At 43.9% G+C, this 6,582-nt stretch overlaps 1 pseudogene; it reads right to left on the minus strand.

Moving 5' to 3' along the window:
• Positions 1 to 5,126: 5,126 nt before the first annotated feature.
• Positions 5,127 to 5,244, minus strand: LOC126102233 (5S ribosomal RNA; annotated as a pseudogene).
• Between the last annotated feature and the right edge of the window lie 1,338 nt (positions 5,245 to 6,582).

A 6,582-nucleotide genomic window follows, 5' to 3' on the forward strand; every position in this document is an offset into this window, starting at 1 on the left:
GAAGTAGTATGAAAATGGTTCGATGAACCCTCTGCCAGGCACTTAAGTGTGAATAGCAGAGTACCCATGTAGATGTAGTTCCACAAGTTTGAGGGTTTCCAGACGTAGAATGCTACTTCGAAGCCTAATGAAAAGAAGAAATGAAGAAGAAACAAATGTTATATCACCATTACTGCAATCAATATTTAAGATTTTTCATCCGTAAAACAAGAGAAACTCAGTTCATTTTGTTTTAACTCTCCTTTATACGAGGGGGATTTCAGTATTGATTTCCGGTTTACTTTTTCTCATGGTGCGAACGTGTACTCATCTTTACAGTTGCAACTATGTAGTACTTTGGTCTAGAGCTCTGTAAATGAAGACCAAAAGAGGTCGAATAGCGGAAAAATCGTGTATTTCCAAATGATAGGAAGAAGTTCCACGAGCCACATTCTGAAAATCCTCACCGGTGGGTTTGAGGGGGAGTGGGAGGGGGAGGAGGAGGGGTAGGACCGTCACTTCTTTAAGTTTTTCTTGAATAACGCAAAACCGTGGATGCTAGGAAAAATGTTTCTCAGTACAAAATTAAATTTCCTAAAAAAGGTTCCCATAGATTTTTTTCTCTAGTATTAACATTTTCAGCTTTGCTGGTGATGTAAAAACCGCAAATTACAAAAAAACAACTGAATTTAGATGATATTAAATTGATGCTTATTGTCAAATGATGTGGGTTAAGAAGAAATACCACGTCTACTTGCATTAGAGCCGTGTGAATCGTATGCTGGGTTTGTAAAAGTGCGGATCGTGCGAGGGGTCGCCGAGGCGGAGGTGGAGGGCAGAAACGCGAGGGAAGGTAGGTCGCTAAACTGTAATGATGCAACTCCCCCCTTCACAGAACTGTAAACTCAAAAAGTGACTCCCCACTCAATCCACCCCGCTACGTCACAAGAAGCAACTACGCGGTGTTTCGCGAAGTTACGCGACCTTCCGAACCGCATCTTATGAACACTGGCGATGCAGACCGCAGACATGTCATTGTGGTGTTTATTTTCCACAAAGTGCTTTATAGACGACTTGAGACATTAATAATACTAACCTATGAAATACATACGGATATACTCGACGTGAATCTCTGCACATTCTCCTGCACTGCTAGAGGGTAAAATTGTTGTTATTCTGTACGGCAGCTGTAGAGTTCTTCCGAAAACATCAGGGGAAAGCTCATTTTTCATTTCGAAGACACACTATACTTCACCACCATTTCCTTACAGCATCTCTTATGTGAGTAGACAAAGTAAGTTAGCTCGTCTTCTTATAGAGGAGTTCCTCTGACGCGCAGAGCTGACTAGAGTCTGGAATGGCGTTCTGTCGTCGTCATTGATGAGAGTAGATTCTGTACGAGGTCTGTTGAAAAAATTCCGGAACATTCGTAATTTCGCGCCAAAGTTGTGTTGGAGTGAACTGCAGTTGGCATCATTGCACGAGCCTGTGTTTAGTGTGTAATTTACGGAAGTTTCATAGCTGCATGCCTGTTATTTATTGTTCAGTGCTGTACTGAATAGAACATTGTGTCGCACAGTGTGAGAATTTAGAGATGGAACAGTTAGAGAAGCAACTCTTCTGCATTAAATTTTGCGTGGAACTCAAAAAAACCCTAAGAGACACCAAATGATGCAGCAAGCCTAAGGTGGTGAGTGCTTAAGCCGTACTCGCCGTTACGGATGGTTCACACGGTTTGAAAATGACCGGACAGAAGTGTACCGGCGACGCTCATGTCAGTAACATCAACGAAATTGTGCGTGCCAATCGAAGACTGACTGTCCGGGGGATTGCACAATAAGGTAACATTTCACTTGGATCATGGCATGAAATCCTGACACAGCATCTCGTAATCCATTGTGTTGGCGCCAAATTCGACCCATGACTGATGAGTTAAGTGCAGAAAGACCTTCGCCTCGCAATCTGTGAAGAGCTTTTAGATTGAGCAAATGAGAACCAGATGTTCCTTCAGAGAATCAGAACTGGTGATGGATCATGGGTCTACGGTTATCATTTTGAGACCAAGGTTCAAGCTTCACAATAGGTTCGGCAACGTTCTCCAAGACCAAAAAAAGCTCGTCAGGTCGGGTTAAATTTCACAGCCGTGCTGATAGTTTTTTTTAACTTTGAAAGATTAGTTCATCATGAAATCGTGCCACAGGGACAAACTGTTAATCGATGGTACTATCTGGATGTGTTGCGATGCCTATGAGTAAATGCGAGAAAGAAACGGCCTGAAATGTGGCGAGACAATTCATGGCTCTTGCAGCACGATAACGCACCCGCACATTCATCCATGTTGGTGCGTGACTACTGCACAAAAAACGAAGTTACTGTGCTGCCTCATCCATACTCTCCAGACCTGGCCCTGCGGACCTTTCTTTACTTCCAAAGTTGAAAGGATTTGCAACGACAGAGGAGATAAAAGAAAATTCGCAGATGGCCGGTGGCGCGATCCAGCAAGAGGCATACCAAGATTGCTTCCGGAAGCGGAAACGGCGTTGGGAGTGGTGTATCAGTTGTGTACGAGGGTATTTCGAAGGAGACCATGCACAGTAGGTAAAAAAGCACACGAAAGTTTTGTGGCGAAAGTTCCGGAATTTTTTGAACAGACCTCGTGTACTAGTGATGGACGTGCACCTGTACGGCGTAGACCTGGTGAGCGGTCTATTCTGGAGTACACGTACTCACGACACATAGGTCCAACCCCCGGCATCATAGTGTGGGAAGTTATCAGTTACAGCTCGGGGTCACATTTGGAATTTCTGCGTGCTAATGCCATTTCCTCGAAAGGAAGGTGATCAGCATTTTCAGCTGGACAATGCACGTCCACATAAGGCTATTGCCGCTCAACGTACTCTTCGGAGTGTAAAAGACTGCCTTGGTCAGCAAAAATATTCGATCTCTCACCAACTGGACATGTATGAGTCATGGTGAAGTGGAAAATACCTCATTCTCCAATTGGCGAAATACAACGAAAGGTGCAAGGTACTTGGGACACTGTATTGCAGGATGTTATTCGGCACATTTTATGGACATTTGTATGCTAGAATATGCGCCTGTGATGGGTCCACAGAAGTGTACACTTGGTATTCATGGGTTGTTTGGGTACCCTTTACTATGATGTGTGTGTTTCATTTCGTATGAATTTGTTACCATACAGTCCTACAGGGATGATCTACCTGTCATATACTTGTTAGTGAAATGACTTTGCCCTTGTGGGTGCTGCATTCTTTCCCACAGTGTACAACCACTTGAAGCGTCTGGCCGCTTGAGAAAATTTTATAACCATACATAAACATTAAAAATACGTGAACAAACGTAGCCAAGTTTACTCGATGTACACGACTTCTGTCCCCTATGTTAACTGATGACCGCGCTGACAGGAACGGCAACAGGGAACAACTAGCAGAAATAACTATTTTGCAAATGTCTTCTATGTATAGATAATGACATAACATTTGTCTATAACATTAGAAATGCTAACACCTTTGTATCTGCAGAAATCTAAAGTTTTTATATTAAGATATTCTTTGATTTGTTTGAAAATTGTCTACAAATTTGCTGTATGACGAAAAGTGTGTATGTATGTAAATACATTTATAAAGGTTCACTCATTTTTCTTTCCTTCTGTCTTGTTTTCATGGAAAAAAGTTAGAGATTGCCTACGGAACCATGACTGTACCCAGGCATGCACCTCTGCGTCCAAAGCAAATGGACGGCTACGCATGTCTTTCTTCCTGGCTCTAAAAACAATGGAAATCCCAATGGGAAGGATCGGGACTGAATGAAATTTGTGTAAGGGCTTCCCAGCAAACTTCTGCAGCGTAGTCGAAACAACCTTGCCAACCTTTTTCCGTGAAGGTACTGACCGTCTTGTCTCACATTGGGATAAATGTATTAACAGTTATGGCGATTAGTTTTGAAATAATGAACAGTTTACTTAACGTTTTCTCCGTCTGTCTCGTTTTCGTCTGACTGCCGCTTGCATTATCCATACTGTGTTTAGAAAGTATACAACTGTTTCCAGAATGAGATTTTCACTCTGCAGCGGAGTGTGCGCTGATATGAAACTTCCTGGCAGATTATACAACTGTTGCTTGAAACAGTAAAGCAATTTTTCGTTTTTGTCTTAGTTTTGTATGTACTGTTAACATGATCAGTACTAATTTAAACTCACTAAATGATGTAGTCTAATCAGGCAACTGAAGATGAGCCCCCAGGCCTCGAAATGCATCACTGTTCGTGATCAAAGCCGGTTTGTTTTCCTTATTACGAAAATAAATTTGCCAAACTATGAGAACAGCGGATCCTCTACGACAGGAACAATGCTACGAAAGAAACAAGAGGAAGAACATAAAGGGAGTCTCAAAACTTTAGAATCCCTTTATTACAGAGCATCCTAACTGTATTTACGCCTCGCGGGGTAGCCATGCGGTCTGCGGCGGCTTGCCGCGGTTCTCGCGGCTACCCTCGTTGGAGGCTCGAGTCCTCCCTTGGGTGTGTGTGTGTGTGTGTGTGTGTGTGTGTGTGTGTGTTGTCCTTAGGTTAAGTTAGATTAAGTAGTGTGTAAGCCTAGGGACCGATGACCTCAGCAGTTTGGTCCCATAGCACTTACCACAAAATTTTAAAAAAAGGAACAAGTAGAATTGTATTTTCAGGCGAGAAGCTAATGGCTCGAAATGAATATTTCAGGTGACGCGATGTCTTGAACGAGCAATGCGAACGGTGCACGTTCCAATACTAGAAATCATACCTCTCGCGCCAATGACGGTGCCGCTACCAAGAAAAACAATGGTGTTGCGTGTCCACGGCGAAAATTAGCACTGTTTACAACTGTTGTCGAACATGGATCATTGCTCGTTATAAATAGACATGCTTTTGAAATATAAAAACTAAACTCCATCCAAACCAACATTGGAAGGCTCAACGATACCGACTGGCAGCCGTGTCATCCTCAGCTACTGGCGTCACTGGATGCGGATACAGAGGGGCATGTGGTCAGCACACCGCTCTCCTGGGCGTATGTCAGTTTATGAGACTGTAGCCGCTACTTCTCAATCAGGTAGCTCCTCAGTTTGCCTCGCAAGGGCTGAGTGCACCCCGCTTGCCAACAGCGCTCGGCAGGCCGGATGGTCACCCATCCAAATGCTTGCCCAACCCGACAGCGCTTAGCTTCGGTGATCTGACGGGAACCGGTGTTACCACTGCGGAAAGGCCGTTGGCCTTCTGAAATACAGCAGAGCGCTATGTAGAGCCCCGAAACCCGAACGAATGTACAGAGAGAATTTCAGGGACAGGCGCGTCTTCCGAACTCAGTAAATTTGTGTACCTTACTTTGAGCTGTTCAAGTCACAGCTCTAGGCAATGTTTTCCACAAGGAACTGAAAGCACAGGAGGATTTGAGAATATCATGATCGATCCTGTGGGGCAGAAATCTCACCGCTGTCGTGCACAACCTGTACAAGCGACGGTGTCCTATGATTATGAACCTACAGGTCAATCGTTCCATTTAGTTATACCGTAATGCATGCTTTGGCAGTAGTCATTTTGAACAATTCCTCTGAGCGTGAGCTGTAACTAGCTTACGTATCGTTTTCAGCAACGGAAGAGCGCTTGGGCGGTGGCTTCCGACTCGGAGGTAATGGGCAATTGTTACGTCGACAAGGAGAGGAGTGTAGTTTTTGGCCATTAGATTTTGCGTCAGTGTCTTGGCGTAAATTCCACACTTTTCCGTCTGGGGCTGTTTATGGTGATCCATTCGTCAGACGCTGACCTTAATTTCTGTTGTCCCCTTGGTGTTATTTAAGAGAAGTAACGTATGTGCCGGTATCGTGTTTCACCCTCCTCTTCTTGCATCATCATAGAACACAAACAGTAAACGTTGCAATTATAGGCACCTGCACTTACGACAGCTCACACACTCTGCGAAGGAAAGGTGCCACTGTGTACGAAAGAAATAAAACCACGAGCACAACAGCCAAACATTGAACACGCATTCACTATTTAGTTCCTGATCTCAGAGTACTTACTTTAATAACAGTGACTATATCTTCTCCTCTCTCCCCCCCCCTCCCCCTCCCTCCCCACCACTCCCGCTCTGATTGCCTACGAAATCGAGCTCCCGCGCATAAAAGAGTTTCCGCATGAACAATGAACATTTAGTAAGCGATAAACCGTATTTCTTTCTTATTATCTACGGATGTTAGCGAGAAAAACTTCCGCGAAAGTTTGAATTTATGTGTAAAGTGTCTTGGAAGGCAGAAAGTGCTGTCATTCTCAAATATTGGATGAATGGTGATTTGCGTGCGTTGCTTTATGCTGTGTCAAGACACAGAGAAAGTTCCAAAATCCCTTGAAAAACCTTTGGGACTTGTATGGGGGAGTGAGTACACAATATTTTGAACAGGAACTCATGTTCGGAAACGTCATTCAACGATGTCACAGAGTGCCAAAGTTACAGGCGCCGTGATTCAAGTGATTCCGTGATGATGTTACAAACTTTCTAAGATGATGAAGAAGGAAATATGTATCAATTTGAGGTAAGGGGCCCTCTACCGGATC

The sequence above is a fragment of the Schistocerca cancellata genome, chromosome 9 (genome assembly GCF_023864275.1).
Source record: "Schistocerca cancellata isolate TAMUIC-IGC-003103 chromosome 9, iqSchCanc2.1, whole genome shotgun sequence".
NCBI classification, from domain to species: Eukaryota; Metazoa; Arthropoda; class Insecta; order Orthoptera; family Acrididae; genus Schistocerca; species Schistocerca cancellata.